Source organism: Pezoporus wallicus, unplaced genomic scaffold (genome assembly GCF_028554395.1).
Source record: "Pezoporus wallicus isolate ANWC-B61680 ecotype Strahan unplaced genomic scaffold, APGP_CSIRO_Pwel_v1 contig_6978, whole genome shotgun sequence".
NCBI lineage: Eukaryota > Metazoa > Chordata > Aves > Psittaciformes > Psittacidae > Pezoporus > Pezoporus wallicus.
The window spans coordinates 2422420-2440951 of NW_026637190.1; the positions used below are offsets into that span (position 1 = coordinate 2422420).

The window sequence follows — 18532 nt, forward strand, 5'->3', positions numbered from 1 at the left end:
ATTGGAGTGCTCTGAAGGTGTGTTTGAGGGGGTGGATTTATGCTCCTGAATTCACTCTGAAGGTCTTTCTCCACTTCCTGTGCTTTGCCTCCATCTGAATTCTACATCAGAGTGAAATTTGTCTCTAAATCACACTGCTAAACAGTATGTTTGAAAGCACCAGGAATTTCAAAACCATCCTCAGGAGCGGCTGCTGAGCTGAGCCTGAATAATAGCCAAGGTTATTCCCTCCAGGTTTCTTCCAGCAAGGCAGAGCTCTCCTTAACACCGTGACATTTCCTGCCTGTTGACACAGGAGGCACAGGACAAACACAAATGTCTCATCTCATCCCATCCACCACGTGCTCCTCCACTTCCTGCATCCATTACATGCACTTTCAGGATGAGTGAGCCCCAGCAGCTTCTGTTGCCTCCTGGTCCAAAATCCAGGCACAGTGAGCTTGGCTTTAGCTGCCGAGTGCCTTCAGTCATCCCTGGCACCTCACAGCAGCTCCAGTGCCTAAAGGGGCTGCAGGAAAGCTGGAGAGGGGCTTGGGACAAGGGATGTAGGGACAGGCCAAGGGGAATGGCTTTAGCCTGCCAGAGGGGAGACTGAGATGAGCTCTTAGGCAGAAGCTCTTCCCTGTGAGGGTGCTGAGGCACTGGCACAGGGTGCCCAGAGAAGCTGTGGCTGCCCCATCCCTGGCAGTGTTCAAGGCCAGGTTGGACACAGGGGCTTGGAGCAAGCTGCTCCAGTGGAAGGGGTCCCTGCCCGTGGCAGGGGTTGGAATTGAATGAGCTTTAAGGTCTTTCCCACCCCAAGCCATCCCATGAGTTCTGTCTATTGCACACAGATACTCCACAACCCATCGGCTTTCTGTAGGGGCTCTCTGGCTGAGCTGGCAGCCTTAGAAAGGAGAGGCTCAGGAGGAAGATGCATTCTCCCAAAGCCTGGGGTCTTTAGAGCTGCTCCTGAGGTGGTCATGGTCTTCCTCAGGGCAAAGCCACCTCTGACTGAGCATGTCCTTAGGGCAGGAGGTGGTGAGCACAAGCCAGGAGCAGTTGGTGGCTGTTCTGGAGAGCCTCTGCGGGTTCAGCCTGAGGTGCTGGGTGCAGTGGCCTTGTGCAGGGTAATGGTGGGGTTGGGGTCACCCGGTCCTGCAGAGCTGTCGTGTTCAAAGCACTGTGTTGGTCTCTGCAATGGTCCAGGGGGTGAAAGGCTGCTGGGGGGGAGGGAGTTGATTCATCCTGTGTGTGAGGCTGCGGTGCGCAGCTACACCTGAGGTGCTTGTCTAGACTCCCTGTAGTCAGTGGTAAGAAATAGCTCTTCCCAAGAGTAATTTATCTCTCCGAAGTTAGACATTTAAAATAAGTCTGATGAATCACGCTCTGAAATAGCCTATTTCTCTGTTGACTAGCTCAGATGTAGAGAGCCTCTTAGCTGTGTCTTTCATCTGTCTTGGCCATTAGCAGTGGCTCTTGCATGCCACATCAAGGGTTTGCTGGGCTTCAGCATCTGTTTTCTGTCCAGAAAGCCTGCTCTGCTGTTGTCTGTGACGTCCTGCTGTGGAAGCGAATGAAAAGGTCAGTCATCAATCTGACGCCCCTCACCTGTCCCAGGTGGGTGTTAACCCAAGTTATGGGTCTTCTCTTGGGGCGAGCCAAAGGTTCCCCAATGAATCATTGTGTTTTCCCAGTGGAAGGCTGCTTTCTGCACGGCTGGAACATGGCTCTGCAGCAGGAGCAGGGGCAGATGTTGGTGCTGCCTCAGCGTCTGCTGCTGCATTTGAAGAGTCAATTCAGATCTTTAATCTTCTGAGGGTGAAGTTAATTACCGACAGGGGAACCCGCCGGTGGGTGTCTTCCCATGGAGATCAGATGTGTTTCTATTCAAGGTTTCCCAGCCCAGGAGAGGTGAGACTGGCGCTTCAGCAGTTTGCTCCCGAGGTAGCTCTGTTGTTTGCCTGTCTGGGACTCTGCTGGCACAGAGGCTTGCAAGATAGACTGAGTGTTCAGCTTTGGGGAGAAGCGTGCCAGCAGGCATCTCTGAGCCTGACAAGTAACAGCTTGCTTCGAATCCAGCCACATGTTTGTGGATTAAATATGGACCTTGGGTCTAACACCTGTAGAACAAGCCGGGGGCTGCCTCTCCCAGGCTCTCCAAGTGATGTGTCACTGTCTCTCCAAAGCAGGGCACTGCTGGGAATAGCTGCTGGGCTGGAGGGGTTCCCCCTGGTGCGTTTGTTTCTTGTCTTGATGAAGAATTAGTGACGATCCACACACTCTACTCCCTGTTTAAAGCTGGCTGTCAAATCACTGCTGCGTATTACCATTTTCCTTTGATCCCTGCTGCCTGTCAGAAGCAGAATTTCCTTCTCAGTGAGCTCATGATAGATGCAGTTGAGTAAAACGTTGGGACAGTTATTCATACAGTCAGCCTGCAGCCTGGGCAGGAGATGCTGCTGCTTTTGAGTGTCCCAGTGCCGGCACAGCATTCCTAACTCATAGGGAGCCTTTGGGAAGGAAAGCTTGAGTCTGAACTGAGTCTTGGGAATTGCTCAGCTCTGAGCAGATGTGAAAGCTAAACCAGTGTGCAGGATGAGAAGCTCCCCATGACGTGGTGTCTGGGGTTCAGCAGTAGCAGTCATTTTTTTCCTTCTCAGTAGCTGGAGCAGCGCTGTGTTTTTGACTTTGGGCCTGGAACAGCGCTGATAACACCGATGTTTTCAGTTACTGCTCAAATGTTTACCCTGACCAAGGACTTTGTGAGCCACATGCTCTGCCAGGGAGGAGGGGAAGCCGGGAGGAAGCAGAGACAGGACACCTGACCCAAACTGACCAAAGAGGTATTCCATACCACAGCACGTCATGCCCAGGATGTAACTGGGAGTTACCTGGAAGGGCTGGGAGACTGCGGGGTTGGGCTGGGTATCGGCAGGTGGTGAGTGGTTGTATTCTCTTCCCTTGTTATTTCCCTTATTATTATTGGTGGCAGCAGCAGTGATCTGTGTTATACCTTAGTTACTAAACTGTTCTTATCTCAACCCGTGGGAGTTACATTCTTTCAGTTCTCCTCCCCATCCCCCTGGGAGCACGGGGAAGAAAGGCCGGGGGGGGAGTAGACTGCGTGGTTCTGATTTATGGCCTGGGCTTAAACCACGACACCCGGCTTCAGTGTGCGCTTGCGCCCAGAACCCCCCCCATGTGCTGGGCTGGGAGGGAGGGGGATAACAGCAGAGTTTCAGGAGCCTGACAGGGAGAAGTGTGTTACATATTTCTGGCATACAGTAGCGCTGAGAATGATGTTCTGTAATTCCTGCATGTTACCTGGAAATACTCTTTGGTTAGTTTTTAATTCTCAGAGTAATTGCAGTTTATGGGGAGCACAAGTTACTGTTCAAGGGGCTGTAGAGGGTAAGTCCAGTGCTCCATATGAGCTCATACACCTGAAGGACAAGTGTGACCTTCTCTGCTGGACTGCTGGAGGTCATCTGGGGCAGACTGTGGGTCAGGAACAGGCATCTTTGGAGCATCTTTTGGCCCGTCTGCTGCAGGTCTGTGTGGAGAGGCTCTTGCTTGACGGAGATCCACAAGGCACACGCTCGGAGAAAGATTGTGCTATGTGGCTTGTGGTTGCTGGACCAGTGTCCAGCCCTATCCTGATCTGCCTTCAGGGCAGGAGGTGCTGGGTGAGGGCAGAAGGTGCTGGGTGAGGGCAGAAGGTGCTGGAGGGATCACACTGGCTGTGATTTGCCCTCTGGCCTCATCCTGAGCGCCTTTTGGCCTTTGCCACTCACTTTGACGAGAGTGTTCTTGGCACATGTGCTGGGCTCTGCTTGTGGCCTGGCCCCGAGATGTGCTACTGGTCACTTGTTCAGCTGAAAGATCTGATGAGCATCTTTGAAGTCAGGGATTTCTTGTTAATTGTCCACAATGAGCAGCAGCTTTGGTAGGACTTGTGCTCATCAACAGCCTGGTACTCGGAGCTCCTGTTCCTTAGATCCTGCAGTGGATTTGTAGCTTTATGGCTTGGCTGGATGGGGAAATGAGAAGAGCTGATCCATGCTGCCCTTGTCATAGACCAGTTCACCCAGTTAAAGTGGTTGTGGCCTCTGACTTTGAACTCAAATAGTTCATTTAGTTGAGTTCAGTTCACTCCAGACGCTATAATTATAATAAAATATATTCACTTTAGTTCTGCGTAAGAACATTCACTTCTAAATAGGATGTGCTTTTACTAATGCATTTCAGTCCAGATCACTGCTATAAATTAACTAATCTTTTAGCACATCAGAGCCTTGACATTCTTCATCAGTGACAGGTAAAGGGGATGTCCCTGGTGCTATACCTTTGCTGATCTGTACACAGTGGTCTGGATGCGTGCACATCTTTCACCAAGGTTGCTATTTACAACAAATAGTAAATGTAGAAGCAAACTACTGTAGTTTTAAAAAACAAACAGTCTCCCCTCTTTTTTTTGAAGGCTTAATTAGGATTGTTCTGTGTTCCCTGGCACTTCTTACTGCATGTGTGAGGTCGTGGTTTGGTCCTTGAGCACTGCTTTGCTCTGTCCTCTGGGAAAAGGGTTTCCCTGTTCTCTCCCTTCCTCGCTGAGGTTTCTGCAGGCTGCAGATCACTTTCCAGACAGTGATGGGGCATTCCTACAAATGCATGTAAAAAAGTATACAGTATTCCTGTATCCTGTATTCCCCTTGGGAATGGGATGCTCTCTGGGGCTTGGGAGTGGTTTTGGCAATGTTGGCCAGACTACACTGGGAGCACAGGAAGGGCTTGATCTTGCCTTGGCTGCAGACAAACCTGGTAACGTAGCAGAGATTTCTCCCACTCTGCTCTGGGGAAACCCCCCTGCAGCCCTGATCCAGCTCTGGGGCAGCAGCACAAGAGGGACGTGGAGCTGCTGGAGTGAGGCCAGAGGAGGCCATGGAGATGCTGCGAGGGCTGGAGCAGCTCTGCTCTGGAGCCAGGCTGAGAGAGCTGGGCTGGGGCAGCCTGGAGAAGAGAAGGCTCCTGAAGGGGAGACCTGAGAGCAGCTCCAGTGCCTAAAGGGGCTGCAGGAAAGCTGGAGAGGGGCTTTGGACAAGGGCCTGTAGGGACAGGCCAAGGGGAATGGCTTTAACCTGCCCAAGGGGAGACTGAGCTGAGCTCTGAGGCAGAAGCTCTTCCCTGTGAGGGTGCTGAGGCGCTGGCACAGGGTGCCCAGAGAAGCTGTGGCTGCCCCATCCCTGGCAGTGCTCAAGGCCAGGTTGGACACAGGGGCTTGGAGGAAGCTGCTCCAGTGGAAGGGGTCCCTGCCTGTGGCAGGGGTTGGGGCTAGAGGAGCTTTAAGATCCCTTCCAACCCAAACCAGTCTGGGATTCTATGATTCTATGTGTCTTCCTGCCTGATACAATGGCAAATAAATTAAGGGCTAAAATGTGTTTTGTAGGTCACCTCTAAGCATGAGCTATTGAAATTTGGGATGCCATTTTAGCCATGCGTAGCCTGTTGTTCCTTGGAAGCTAAATTAGGAGGACACTCAGTCAGATGCACTGAGGTGTGCTCTGAGCTGGCAGCTGGCCCTATTTACCTTCCAGAATTAGAAAATGCTTCATTAATTCAAGTCAGCATCCTCTGTATCTCAGCTTGACCTTAGTAGTGTCCCAGTTTTCAACCATGGGGCACGCAGGCCTATTATTAGAGGGAGAAGTTGGGTGTGAGCTCACACAGCTCTGCTTGCCATGGGATAGATGTGCACCAGGGCAGCTTTCTGGTCGCTGAGAGCGCGTGTGCTGTGCCCACGGCGAGGCAGGGCTGTGCTCGGGGACAGCTCCGTGAAGGACCTGAAGCACTGGCTCTATGCTCTCATGTTCTCCAGGAGCCTGTTTATGTAGTCAAGTCCTGAGACATCCCAGATTGCTGCCTTGGGAACCTGTGCCTCCTCTCTTTATGGGTGCATGTTCTTTGTGCCTGTCAGTTTAATGTTAGCACCAGCTTTGAAAGGGCTGTCTAAGAGTGGGACCTGGGTGTTCCGCCTGCGCCGGGACTCCGTGTGCAGGGTGCTGACCATCGTGTGCAGCACAGTGTGTGTCAGAGCAGGTTTCAGTGTCCTTCACCCAGCTGAGCTCAACAGCTTAGAGCTGAACCTGGGAGCAAGTGGGTCTGAAGTGCCCTGAGGGCAGGAGCTCAGGGACAGGCAGGCCTGTGCTCTCCTTAGAAGAGGACAACCTTATTGCTCTGTAGCTTCCTGAGGAGGGACGTGGGGAGGGATGTGCCGAGCTCTTCTCCCCAGGACCCAGGGGCAGGGCGCATGGGGATGGCTCAGAGCTGTGCCAGGGGAGCTTCAAACTGGATGTAAGGATGCGATTCTTTATGGAGAAGGTGGTCAAACCCTGGCACATCCTGAAGGAGTGGTTGATGCCCAAAGCCTGTCAGTATTTGAGGCACTTGGACAATGCCTTATGCTCTAACTTTTGGTCAGCCCTGAAGTGTATAAGCAATTGGACTTGATGATTATTGTGGGTCCCTTCCAACTGAAATACTCCATTCTGACTGAATGTAGGCCAGAGGAAAAGCAAGGATTCAGTGAAGAAAGGCAGCAAAGAATGATCATTTAGGAAGTAGTGGTTGGAGGACAGGTATTGATGTGTTCTTGATGGCATCAAGATGTTCAGATCTGGAATCACTTGGCGTTTCTTGAGGACTTCAGTGGACAAACCAGAGCTCATCTGTTTGGGCTGAGTTCTTGGGACCACCAGGCAGGAGGGACAGAGGAGGCATTTGTATTTTTTTCTCTAATGTGTGACTGTTTTATGAATTGAATTTCCTTCTCTGCTGCGGCCCAGCAGCGCCCTGCAGGATGGCTTTGTCTCGTGGATGGAGGCCGTGGCAGGGAGGAGGCAAGGACTGTTGTCATCTAAAGGCTGTATGGTTAGGAAGTGCCTGGAGCTCTGGGTTCTGGTTAACCAGTCACAGTGGGCTGCAGGATGCCAGTGCCCTGTCACTACCCATGGCCCAGATGTGTCCTGGTGACTGAGCTGGAGGCAACTCCTGTGCTTCATTTCTGTGGTGTTTGGTTTTGCTCTCAGCCTGTGCATGTGTCCCATGACTTTTCTCTTTCATTTCCATTCATGCTTCACAGTAGATGAGCAGCTCCGTGAACTGGGTAACTATGGATTGTTTCTTCTTTCCCTCCACTCTGCTCCATCCTTTCCCACTTCTCTGCTTGCCGTGTCCTCCGTGTGTGGTAGTGGTAGCTTACAGTGGCTACTGTAGATCAGTCTTTCCTCTTCTTTCCTTGATTCCTGATGTCTAGCCTGGATGGGGTTGGGGCACACCACAGGAAGGGACCTTCCTTTCCCATCCTGCCGGTTTTCCCAGTTGCTGGAGTTTTGGAGTTTCTCTGTTCTTGTATGTCTCTTGTGGTGTACACAGGAACACCAGCTCTGAGGAGATGCACATGCCTCCTAAGAAGATCTTACCACTCTCTACAAGTGCCTGACAGGAGGATGGAGCCAGGAGGGGCTGGGCTCTGCTCCCAAGGAACAAGGGATGGGACAAGAGGAACCGGCCTCAAGCTGCCCCAGGGCAGGTTTAGATGGAGCTGAGGAACAATTCCTGCCCCAGAGGGTGCTCAGGCATTGGAACAGGCTGCCCAGGGCAGGGCTGCAGGCACCGTCCCTGCAAGCGCTCACACCCCGTGGAGACGAGGCCTCAGTGCTGTGGGTCAGTGGTGGCCTTGGCAGTGCTGGGAACGGTTGGACTGGATGAGCTTGGAGCTCTTTTCCAACCCATGCTTCTATGATGCCATGATTCTAAGGTACTTGTGTGGTGCCAGGTGGGAGCTGTGGAGAGGATCCAGCTGATCCCAGCAGTCTCTGCAGAGCCTGGCTCTCTGCGTGCTGTGAGGGGCGCAGGACAGCAGGAAGGGGCAGCACCAGACCCTTCTGCCCTGCTGCTGCTGGGAGTTCACGCTCCGTTCGTCTGGGCTTGGTGTACGTGGTTTGGGTTGTTCAGGGCCAGGATATGAGAGCTTAGGAGGGAAATATGCCACGGGGCCCTTTGGGATACCAGTCCCCTCAGGCTGGAGCCCACTGCCCTGCCTGGTGCCAGGGTGGCGGTGGGTGAAGCAGAGCTGACCCAGCAGTGTTCCTGTCTGCTCCCATCCCCTCCAAGGCTGAGGTCAGTGTCTCTATCCCGTGTCGCAGAGGAAGCCGTGCTCATGCCAGATGTGTCCCCCCACTGACAAATGGGTGTTTCCAGCACGGGGCGGGGGGGCAGGTACGTGGGGCTGCCTCCTGCCAGCTGCCATTCCTGATGATAAAACTGCTGATAGTGGATGCAGGAAGCTCGGCATGGAAAGCAAATTATCTTCCTGATTCACAAGGGATGATGGTTGGCTTCTGCCCATAAAGGTCGTGGTAGTTCACAGCTCCAGGCAGGGCTGGCAGCTGAGACTGAGGCTTTCCCAAGCTTCAGGGAGGGATGCAGCAGAGAGCACAGAAAGGAGCGGGGCAGGAGTCCAGGGGTGGGTTTGGAAGTGCTTTTCTTCCTTTTAGCCTGTCAGAGCAAAGTGTTCTGGGTGGGAACAGAACTTCAGAAATGCACCTGCAGACTGGGAGGAGTGACCGTGAGATGTGTTCAGCTGGAATTCTGTCCTTTTTTTATAGCTCCAGCTGTTCCCAAATGGGGTTGTTTGTGTTGGTGGCTGTCAGCACCCTGCGGAGACCTTTGCTGCCAGATTGAAGTGAGTTGTGCCCAAGGGCTCAGCTGCCTCTTCAGAATGTGGCTGAGAGGTTTTGTTTGTTTTAGACCCCGTGAAGATGTGTTTCCTTCAGCTCTGGTTCTGAACCACAACTGGCTCCAGTTCACTTCCAGGCTCAGCCAGAACTTGTTGTTGGAAGGGTCATTGAGGCAAATCCGTGGTAGAGGAGAAGTCACAGCAAGCAGCTCCAGGTACACCAGGGCTGCTGGAAGCAGCATGGTTTAGTGAAAGGATGTGAGACCTCGGAGCGTGCTGGCAGCGTCGCCGCAGGGATTGATCCTGCTGGAGCGCTTGCCAGCACTTCCCTGAAATGCCGTTAGCCTGGCAAAGGCTGATCCTGCTCTGGAGGTTTCCTGGGGCGCTGCTGACTCACAGGACAGATCTGTGCAGTCACGTCTCAGCCCGGCCAGGCGGGAGGTGTGGGCAGTGCATCGTGATCCAGAGCCCTGCTGGAAACGGGTGCATGGCTCTTCCCAGCGGGTCAGGGAGGGGATCCTGCCCCTCTGCTGCGCTCTGGGGAGAACCCCCTGCAGCCCTGATGCAGCTCTGGGGCAGCAGCACAAGAGGGACGTGGAGCTGTTGGAGAGAATCCAGAGGAGGCCATGGAGCTGCTGCGAGGGCTGGAGCAGCTCTGCTCTGGAGCCAGGCTGAGAGAGCTGGGCTGGGGCAGCCTGGAGAAGAGAAGGCTCCTGAAGGGGAGACCTGAGAGCAGCTCCAGTGCCTGAAGGGGCTGCAGGAAAGCTGGAGAGGGGCTTGGGACAAGGGACGTAGGGACAGGCCAAGGGGAATGGCTTGAACCTGCCCGAGGGGAGACTGAGATGAGCTCTTAGGCAGAAGCTCTTCCCTGTGAGGGTGCTGAGGCGCTGGCCCAGGGTGCCCAGAGAAGCTGTGGCTGCCCCATCCCTGGCAGTGTTCAAGGGCAGGTTGGACACAGGGGCTTGGAGCAAGCTGCTCTAGTGGAAGGGGTCCCTGCTTGTGGCAGGGGTTGTTGCTGGATGAGCTTTAGGGTCCCTTCTGACACAAACCAGTCTGGGATTCTCAGATTCTTTAAGGAACAGCGGTGCTTGCCTGTTTACCATGAAGTGCTCTCATGGCTGAGCACAGGGAGGTGCACAGTAAGGTGCTCTGTTAAAGTGAAAGCACTGCTTCAAAAAGGAGCTGAGAAATGGTGTTATTAATATCTCCTTCAAGTGTTGCAGTATTGGTGCTGCTGCTGCTGGGCCTCTCTTGCTGCTGTTACTGGGAGCACAGCAGTGCTCCATCCTGTCCATATTAAAGTTTGGATCCAGTACCTGTCAGTAGCCTTTCACTCTTCATTAAGAAATGGGGGCACTTCTTCTGCTATATACTGGCTTCTTGCTCCTCATCCTTGGCTTCCTTGGGCTGCTTCAGATCCACTCCACTAAAAGCTTCCATACAAATGGAATATTTTTCTTTTCCTCCCTTGCAGTTTTCTTCCTTCCCTCCCCATTGCTCTGTGCCGGGGATGCTGCTCATGGACTTGTGTGGAGCGTGGCTGTGAAGGACTCGCAGCTCCTTCCCGTCCTCCCAGCAGGAACCTCTCGCTTTCCCAGGCAGCTTCATTCATTAGCACATTTCCTTCCCCCCTGCAAGGCTTCCCCTCACTTTGCAGCACTACAACACGGCAGCATATGTTGCCAAGCGTGCACCATACCAAGTGTTTACTGCACATTCGTCTTACTGGGTCACCAACTTCTAGTCTGCTGAGCACCCGCGTGGCAGCGGGATTGTGAGGAGATTTCACACTGAAGAGCCCTTTCTTCACATCAAACCTGCCTTTCATTATTGCATTTCTTCATAGTTTCTCCCCTTTTTCCCCGTTTTTCTATGTTCCAGTGATTTTCTGTCTTTTACCATAAAAAGCCCTTTTGTGGCTCTGGTCACATCACTTGCTGGTCTCTAATTTATCTGTAGCTCTGAAGTGCTCTTGCAGTGAAGTGGCCCCTCGGCGTGTGGACGAGGTAACCCGTTCATTGTGATGTGCTTCGTTCCCATGTTATTTGCAAAGGATTTTATAGTGATGGCAGCCAGCCAGAATCCCAGCACACGCTTGTCCTGCTCCTGAGGTCTCCTTGCTCTGGGGTATACTTAGTTTGAAGGCAGTGACGTGTGAGCTGCTCATACCAGTTCACTGCACATCATACAAGCTGCTGTCCACAGTGATATGACCCAGCTACCCTTCGAGCCCATGTGCTTTTCCTGTTCCTCACTTAATCACCTTGTCCCAGTTAGCAACAGGAGGTGTGTGATGTCAGCTCAGTGCAGGGGGCTCAAGTTGTCATCTTGAGCTGGCAGCTCCAGTTGTCATCTTTCAGTATAGGGGTGTAGGAACAGTTGTGTTGGATCAGGGCAAAGGACCGCCCGGTTCTGCTTCTCATAGGTGAGAGTGGCCCAAAGCAGCTGGCTGCAGAAGACTAAGAAGGAAGGGAGGAAGGTGCATGGGTTGCCCAGGGAAGTTGTGAATGCTCCATCCCTGGCAGTGTTCAAGGCCGGGTTGGACAGAGCCTTGGGTGCCATGGTTTAGTGTGAGGTGTCCCTGCCCATGGCAGGGGGGTTGGAACTTGATGATCTTAAGGTCCTTTCCAACCCTAACAATTCTATGATTGATACTAAGGTGCATGCAGTGCTTGGCTGGCCTTTGGAAGTTGCACTTGTAATGACTCGAGGTTAATTTGGTGGTTTTCTTTTCTTTCATTAATTCCTCCAGTGGCCTGTGTAACCCATGAGAGCTTGTACCCTCAGTGACGTCCAGTGGCAGAGCGTTCCTCAGCTTAGTAAGCACTGCCTGAGGAGTTGTTCCCTCAGTTTCCAGATGTGCTGCCCAGTGGTTGGGTTGGCACAACCCACCTCTTGTGTTGGGAGAGGTGGTGATGCGTGCTCATCCTTCCCTGGCCACGTATGATTCCGCTGTTCTCCCACCCCACTGCTCTTGGTCTGTGCGTTATTTCATGTGCAGGAGCTATTCCAGCCCCATGTTCTCATTCCCCTCCTCTGGAGCTTCTCCCAGTTCTCTGGGTCACTTTGGAAACGGGGAGACTGGAGCTGTGGTGCTCTTCCATAGGTGAGCATGCTCGGGATGGTCCTGAGCCATGGCTCAGTGACAGCTTTGCTTGTGCCTGATGTTAGTGAACCTCCAGCAGTGATAGAACAAAATGTTTCAGACCCTTCCTAAGCTAAGGAAGGAAGTGCTGGGAGCAAAGGCACTGCTGGAGCTGGTTGTCACTGCGCGATAGTGTGCTAAAGAGTGGTTATTTCCACCAGCTTGTTCTTTTTTTTGCAGAAACTGGATTGAAAAGCCCTTTAGCCCTGCATTAACTATGGAAATTAAAGGAAAAACCACTCTAAAAAATACAAAGCCATTAATAAGACTTTGAATTTAACATTTCCTTGCAGTGTCCAAAAGCCCCATGCTTGACCATTTTTGTTGGTACTGCCATTTTGGGGCGGGGGGGTGTAAAGTGGAAGTCGGCTGTGATGATCCAGAGCAGTGGGTGGAATCCATCCTTTCAAGACAGGACAAAACATTTTCTGCTCCTGATGCAGCTTTGGGTACCTGTGCACTGAACTACCCTGTGCAGCATAAGCACATCCTTCCTTTCAGACCTGCTGCCTGGAAAGCGCTGCAGGAGCACGAAGTATCATCAGCCCTTCAGAGCCCTGATGAGCTCATCTCGCTTTGAGGCTCTCCCAGGCTCTGTTGCCTTCAGCTGCTTCTGGTCAGATGTCCAACGTGGCATTATGTTCCTCATAAGTTGAGCTCAGCTTTTCCCAAGAGGTGGGAAGGGTAAGAAACACGGTAATAGTAGAGGGGTGAAGTGGAAGTGCATGGAGAAGGCAGGGGAGGAAAGGTGTGGGGACAAGGATCAGTGCCTGGTGCTTGATGGAGGAGGTGGGAAGCTGCTGATGGCAGCTGCTGTCTGGGATCTGTGGGCAAGCCCATGGCATCGCAGGGCTGTTGGAAGCACTGCCATGAGGAGGCCTGTCACAAGATGAGGGTTGTCAAAAGCTGCTTTGCCGGGGTGTCTGTGGGTCTGGCTGATGCCATGCCTGGTTCAGCCGGTGGTGTCGGTGCGATGGCTGCTGTGCTGAGCACCCGTGTAATGGGTCTGGTGTTTGGACCTCAGCCAGCAGTCCCTTCCCCCCCCAGCCTTGCTGGCGTTAAGTAGAGAATTTCCAGCGTCTCTTCTGCCCCCCGGCTGTAATTGTTTCCTACACAGCTTTAAAGTTCTCAGGTTGATGCTGAAGTCATTGAATCCCAGCCTGGTTTGTGTTGGGAGGGACCTTAAAGCTCCTCCAGCTCCAACCCCTGCCACAGGCAGGGACCCCTTCCACTGGAGCAGCTTGCTCCAAGCCCCTGTGTCCAACCTGGCCTTGAGCACTGCCAGGGATGGGGCAGCCACAGCTTCTCTGGGCACCCTGTGCCAGCGCCTCAGCACCCTCACAGGGAAGAGCTTCTGCCTAAGAGCTCATCTCAGTCTCCCCTCGGGCAGGTTCAAGCCATTCCCCTTGGCCTGTCCCTACAGGCCCTTGTCCCAAGCCCCTCTGTGGGTTTCTTGTAGGAAAAATCTTCTGACTGTACTTGCACAGGGGGTGACACCGATCCTCTTGGGCTGTAGCAGGACAAGGGGTGAATCTGGAAGCACAGCAGCTCTCCTTGGCCCTTTTGCAGTGCCTCGGTGATGGTGCAGCTGTGCTGGGATGCGCACCCGTGTGGGTGCCAGGGCAACTTGTCCTCTTGGTTGCTTTGTACTCTGCCATTGTGGGAGACAGTATCCCTCTGGAAGCTGCTATGGTGAGGCAAGTGGCCTAAGCAGTGCTCTAGTCATGGGCCTTGTACATCTGTGTCTAATTCGGTGTATTTAATACCACAGAAGAGGTTTAATTTTCCAAGTGCTTTGCTTGTGTTCCAGAGAAGTGCAGTGTCATCCTGCACAGCGCCTTGGACAGGAGGAGAGGTCTGTGATGCTAATTGTGCAGCCAGCTCTTGGCATTTGGAACTGCAGAGGTGTCCGTGGGCTGCTTGGGATGATGTATTAGTGAGCTGTGTTTAAAAGAAGCAGCAGTGGAACAGCCACGAGTGTTAAAAGCAAAGGGGCATGTTGGTGCTCACAGAGCTGCCAGTGCTGCTGCTGCTGCTGTGAGTCCTCTTCCCAGCTCTCTGCACCGTCTGCCGGGCAGGGAGAGCGGGAGTGCTGCTGCTGGGAGCTGTGGAGGGTGGCGTGGGGCAGAGCGAGCAGTGGGATGTTGGGGTTCAGAGCTGATAAATGCAAATTATGAAGCTGTCAGTCTGCACTTCAGTGTGCTGGGCTGCACCCCCAGAGTGTGAGCAGCAGCTCGGGGGGGGATCCTGCCCCTCTGCTGTGCTCTGGGGAGAACCCCCACCCCGCAGTCCTGATCCAGCTGTGGGGCAGCAGCACAAGAGGGACGTGGAGCTGCTGGAGCGAGGCCAGAGGAGGCCATGGAGATGCTGCGAGGACTGGAGCAGCTCTGCTCTGGAGCCAGGCTGAGAGAGCTGGGCTGGGTCAGCCTGGAGAAGAGAAGGCTCCTGAAGGGGAGACCTGAGAGCAGCTCCAGTGCCTGAAGGGGCTGCAGGAAACCTGGAGAGGGGCTTGGGACAAGGGCCTGTAGGGACAGGCCAAGGGGAATGGCTTGAACCTGCCCGAGGGGAGACTGAGATGAGCTCTTAGGCAGAAGCTCTTCCCTGTGAGGGTGCTGAGGTGCTGGCACAGGGTGCCCAGAGAAGCTGTGGCTGCCCCATCCCTGGCAGTGCTCAAGGCCAGGTTGGACACAGGGGCTTGGAGCAAGCTGCTCTAGTGGAAGGGGTCCCTGCCTGTGGCAGGGGACTGGAACTGGAGGAGCTTTAGGGTCCTTTCCAACACAAACCAGTCTGGGACTCTGTTAAATCATGCATGTAGTGAAGAGTAGCCTAAGTAAGTGATACATACAGTAGTGGTGGGAGTCAATTAGCTATTGGTATTGAGATAGTAGAGCTTGGAGTAGCAGTTTGTTTGTAGGATTGCAAATAATAATTAGAAATAAAACAAAACCAGCAATGCTCTCTGTGAAATCTGTGCAGTGCTCCAGAACTGCTCAACCCCACTCAAACTGATGGGAAGTTGGGAAGTATTGGGAAAACTTGTCAGAGCAAAGCAAAGCCCATGAACACACATGATTTAAATCCATTCTGTGCCTCACTGGCAGCTGAAGTCCCCTCTCCCCATGGTGTACAGTGGCAGTGGTGAAGTACAGGGGGTAAGGAAGGTGATGGAAGCCTCCAGCAGCACCTGCACAAGGAGATTCATTCCCCTCTGCAGTTCAGGTGTGAGAGCAGGCTGTGGTTTCATAGTTGGAGCAAGGCTCCTCACTAATCCTCTGATACAGGAACCTGGAGGTGCACAAAGAAATATTAGCTGCAGCCTTAAGGCAGAGGAGAGCACTTCTTGTGCAGTGTGGTGTTCAACTGCAGAATTTATTGCTGCAGGACACACGCCGTGGAGGCCAGGAATGTGAATGGGTTTTAAAGGAGCAGCAGGTTCATTTCTAAGAGCAAGTTTGTCTTGTCAGCACCCACTGGGCAGCATGAGTGCTGCAAGCTGCGGCTCGGGGGGTCACGGAGCCCTCCGGCAGCCGCTATTGTGTGTGGGTGCTGGGAATGGGGTGGCGGGTGTCTTCTGGCCAGGTCTGGGATGGGTGCTGGGTGCCTAAGCCTGCCACGCACCAGGGCTAAGGTGGCATTGCCCACAGCTGCTGTCAGACATGGAACCAGGTTCTCTGTTTCTCGGGACTTTGCTGGCTGCCTGAACTGGGGTGATCTCTGCGGCCGTTGTTTTCAGTCCAAGATGGGAGCATGAGAAATGAGAGTAATTTTGTGCTCTGTGCTGCTCTCGATGTGCAAGGGGAGGAGGGAGGATGTGAGTGCGGCGCAGGGTGAGGTGGGGTGCTCTCTGCAGGCTCAACCTCCTCAGGTCTCCTGGGCTCCGGGTGCTGGGTTTGGCGCAGCTCTGCCCTGCGGGAGTGGTTTGGATGCAGCCCTCGCTCTGAGCTCCCGGTGATGGATGGCACCGAGCTCCAGGCTGATGGATGGCTGTGGCCACCTCCACAGTGAGAGGTACAGTCACTGTTTCCTGCCTGCTTCTCCGGAGTGATGCGTCAGGGTGGGGATTCCTTCCCAAGAGGCCACCAAGTGCTTTTACAGTTCAGGATTTCCTTTCTATATGGCTCTTGAGTGGATCTGGGGGATTCCTAATCCTTCTGTCTTTAAGGACAAGCTTTCTCAGCTGCAGCAGTAAATTAGAATTGCAACTGCCAGTGCCTGCGTAAGTGTCTGATCCCAAAATGTTCCTCAGCATGGGGCTCATTCAGCAGGGGTTTAGAAAAATCTCATCAGCCTGTAATAACCTCCAAGGCGCTTTCTTGCTTTCTTTGACAAGACATTTTAGCTGCTTGAGTGGTGTTAATACGTCAAAAGCACGTCAGGGCACTTCAATGGCAAGAGGATTCAGGCAGCAGACAAAGGGATTTCCTGAACTCTGGGGCTCTGACAGGGCTCCTCCTCCAGGAAAACAGCTTGTGGGGAGGATGGGGGGAACAGGCAGCATGATGCAGCTTGGCAATGGGCTTGCGTTTGTCCTGGCTCCCTCCTTGCTGGCAGCTGGCGCAGTGTGTGGCTGTGTGTTTGTGGGGAGTGCTGAGCTCTGGGTGCTCTGACCGAGAGCTCTCCCTGCTGCTCCGTGTTCCCCAGCTAGGGAAACATGAGCTGCGGCTGCTGCCTTCACGCCAGCAACGCCACCAGTGCCATGGAGACCCTGCACACCCACAGCACCAGGCACAGAACCACAGAGTGGTTTGTGTTGGAAGGGACCTTAAGGCTCATCCGGTTCCACCCCCTGCCACGGGCAGGGACACCTTGCACAGAGCAGGAGATGGCTGCGACCACCACTGGTCCATGCGGCAGGGCAGTGACAATGCTGGCTCTGCAGCTTAGTGCTCTGACGACCCCACGCTTCTCTGATTGCCCACCAGGGGCTTGGGAGTGTGATGGGCAAAGGGCATGTGAGGGTAATGAGAGAAAAACTGCAAAGGGTCTTGTGCCGAGGAGAAAACAAGAGTTTTCTTGGTTTTTTTTTTTCTTGTGCCGAGGGGCTGCTGAGTCTGTGTCAGCCTTTGTGCAGAAGATGAGGGCGATGTAAAGCCCCCTCCCTTCCTCCCCCCCATGGACTGCTGAGCTGTGGGTTCTGAATCCAGACAGTCCTCCCGTGCTGGAGCTGCCAGTACAGAGCTGGGGCAGCACAGAGCAGCCCCCCAGAGGGCATTCTCCACTCGAGGGGATGCATTAACTTGTGTAACCTGTTCAGAACCAGGAAATGGACACCGTGAGTGCTCTGTGCAGGGCAGCTCCTGCTTTTCCCTCTGCTTTCCCCACTGGGGAAGGAGGATGCTGGCTACTCTTCAGCCCGTTGTCACCATCATGTCTGCTCCCTGCATGTGCTGCATGCAGCACAAGAAGTGGAGGCTCTCCCTCCTTCTTTCCTTTCGTGTGCTGGGAAGTCAGGCAGGGATTATGTATCACTTTTCATTAATATATTACACTTATTGAGTGTGTATGTATTAGCAATAAGAAAAAAAACAACCCGAAGAACCCACCAGCACCCTGGGAGAGAGAGAAGAGGCCTCGGTGTTTCCTCTCCTGCAGCAAGAAACTGCCCGAGGAGCAAACAGCATCTCCTTGGCTCTTCCTCCAGGTCTGTGGTCCTTTCAGGTGCTCAGAGACAAGCCAGGGCAGATGCTGGTGTGCAGTTGCCTGGTGCATGTGTGGCTGCAGGGACACTTGGGCTCTGGGGGACCTTGGCCCTCAGGTTTCAGGTTTGCTGTCTGTTATATCTAGTAGTGTGAAAATAAGGCCAGGCTGTTGTCCTTCGGGTGACATTGAGCCTGCAGATGACCAAGCATCACGCAGGTGGTTTCTGTACATACTGCTCTGCAGTGCTCACTCTGTGAGGATTCCAGGAGCCTCCTGAGCTTCCTCTGTGTAATTATATGTTAAAAAGAAACCCAAACACCACATCTGCAAAGTTGCGTCTTTCACAGAGAGCTGGGCTGGGTCAGCCTGGAGAAGAGAAGGCTCCTGAAGGGGACACCTGAGAGCAGCTCCAGTGCCTGAAGGGGCTGCAGGAAACCTGGAGAGGGGCTTGGGACAAGGGATGTAGGGACAGGCCAAGGGGAATGGCTTTAACCTGCCTGAGGGGAGACTGAGATGAGCTCTTAGGCAGAAGTCAGGGTGCTGAGGCGCTGGCACAGGGTGCCCAGAGAAGCTGTGGCTGCCCCATCCCTGGCAGTGTTCAAGGCCAGGCTGGACACAGGGGCTTGGAGCAAGCTGCTCCAGTGGAAGGGGTCCCTGCCTGTGGCAGGGGTTGGAACTGAAAGAGCTTTAAGATCCCTTCCAACCCAGACCAGTCCCTGATCCTATGTGCTGTTCAGGGGTTGGGGCCCAGCTTCATCTCCTGTTACTCTGGGCACTGAGCTGAACCACCAAGAGGGGAGGTGCTGCAGCACGTGGTGTTGTGTGGACTTGGCTGCTCTTTATCTGTCTTCATGCACCGCAGCCCCCAGCTGGGACTCATCTCCTCATGTGTGCTCAGGTGGGTGCTGTGGTTGGGTAACTCGTCAGCCAAGATGAACTGGCCTGTTTGTGACCAACGTGATGGGTGGGCAAGTGAGAGAGCTTGACCAGTGTGAATGGGAGCACACGGCGCAGCACCAAGACCACCCCGT

General features: G+C 53.7%; 1 protein-coding gene across 1 annotated transcript in view; it reads left to right on the forward strand.

Annotated features, from left to right (window-relative positions):
• SHANK3 (SH3 and multiple ankyrin repeat domains 3) overlaps nucleotides 1–18532 on the forward strand; it is a 313275-nt gene that overhangs the window by 146988 nt on the left and 147755 nt on the right.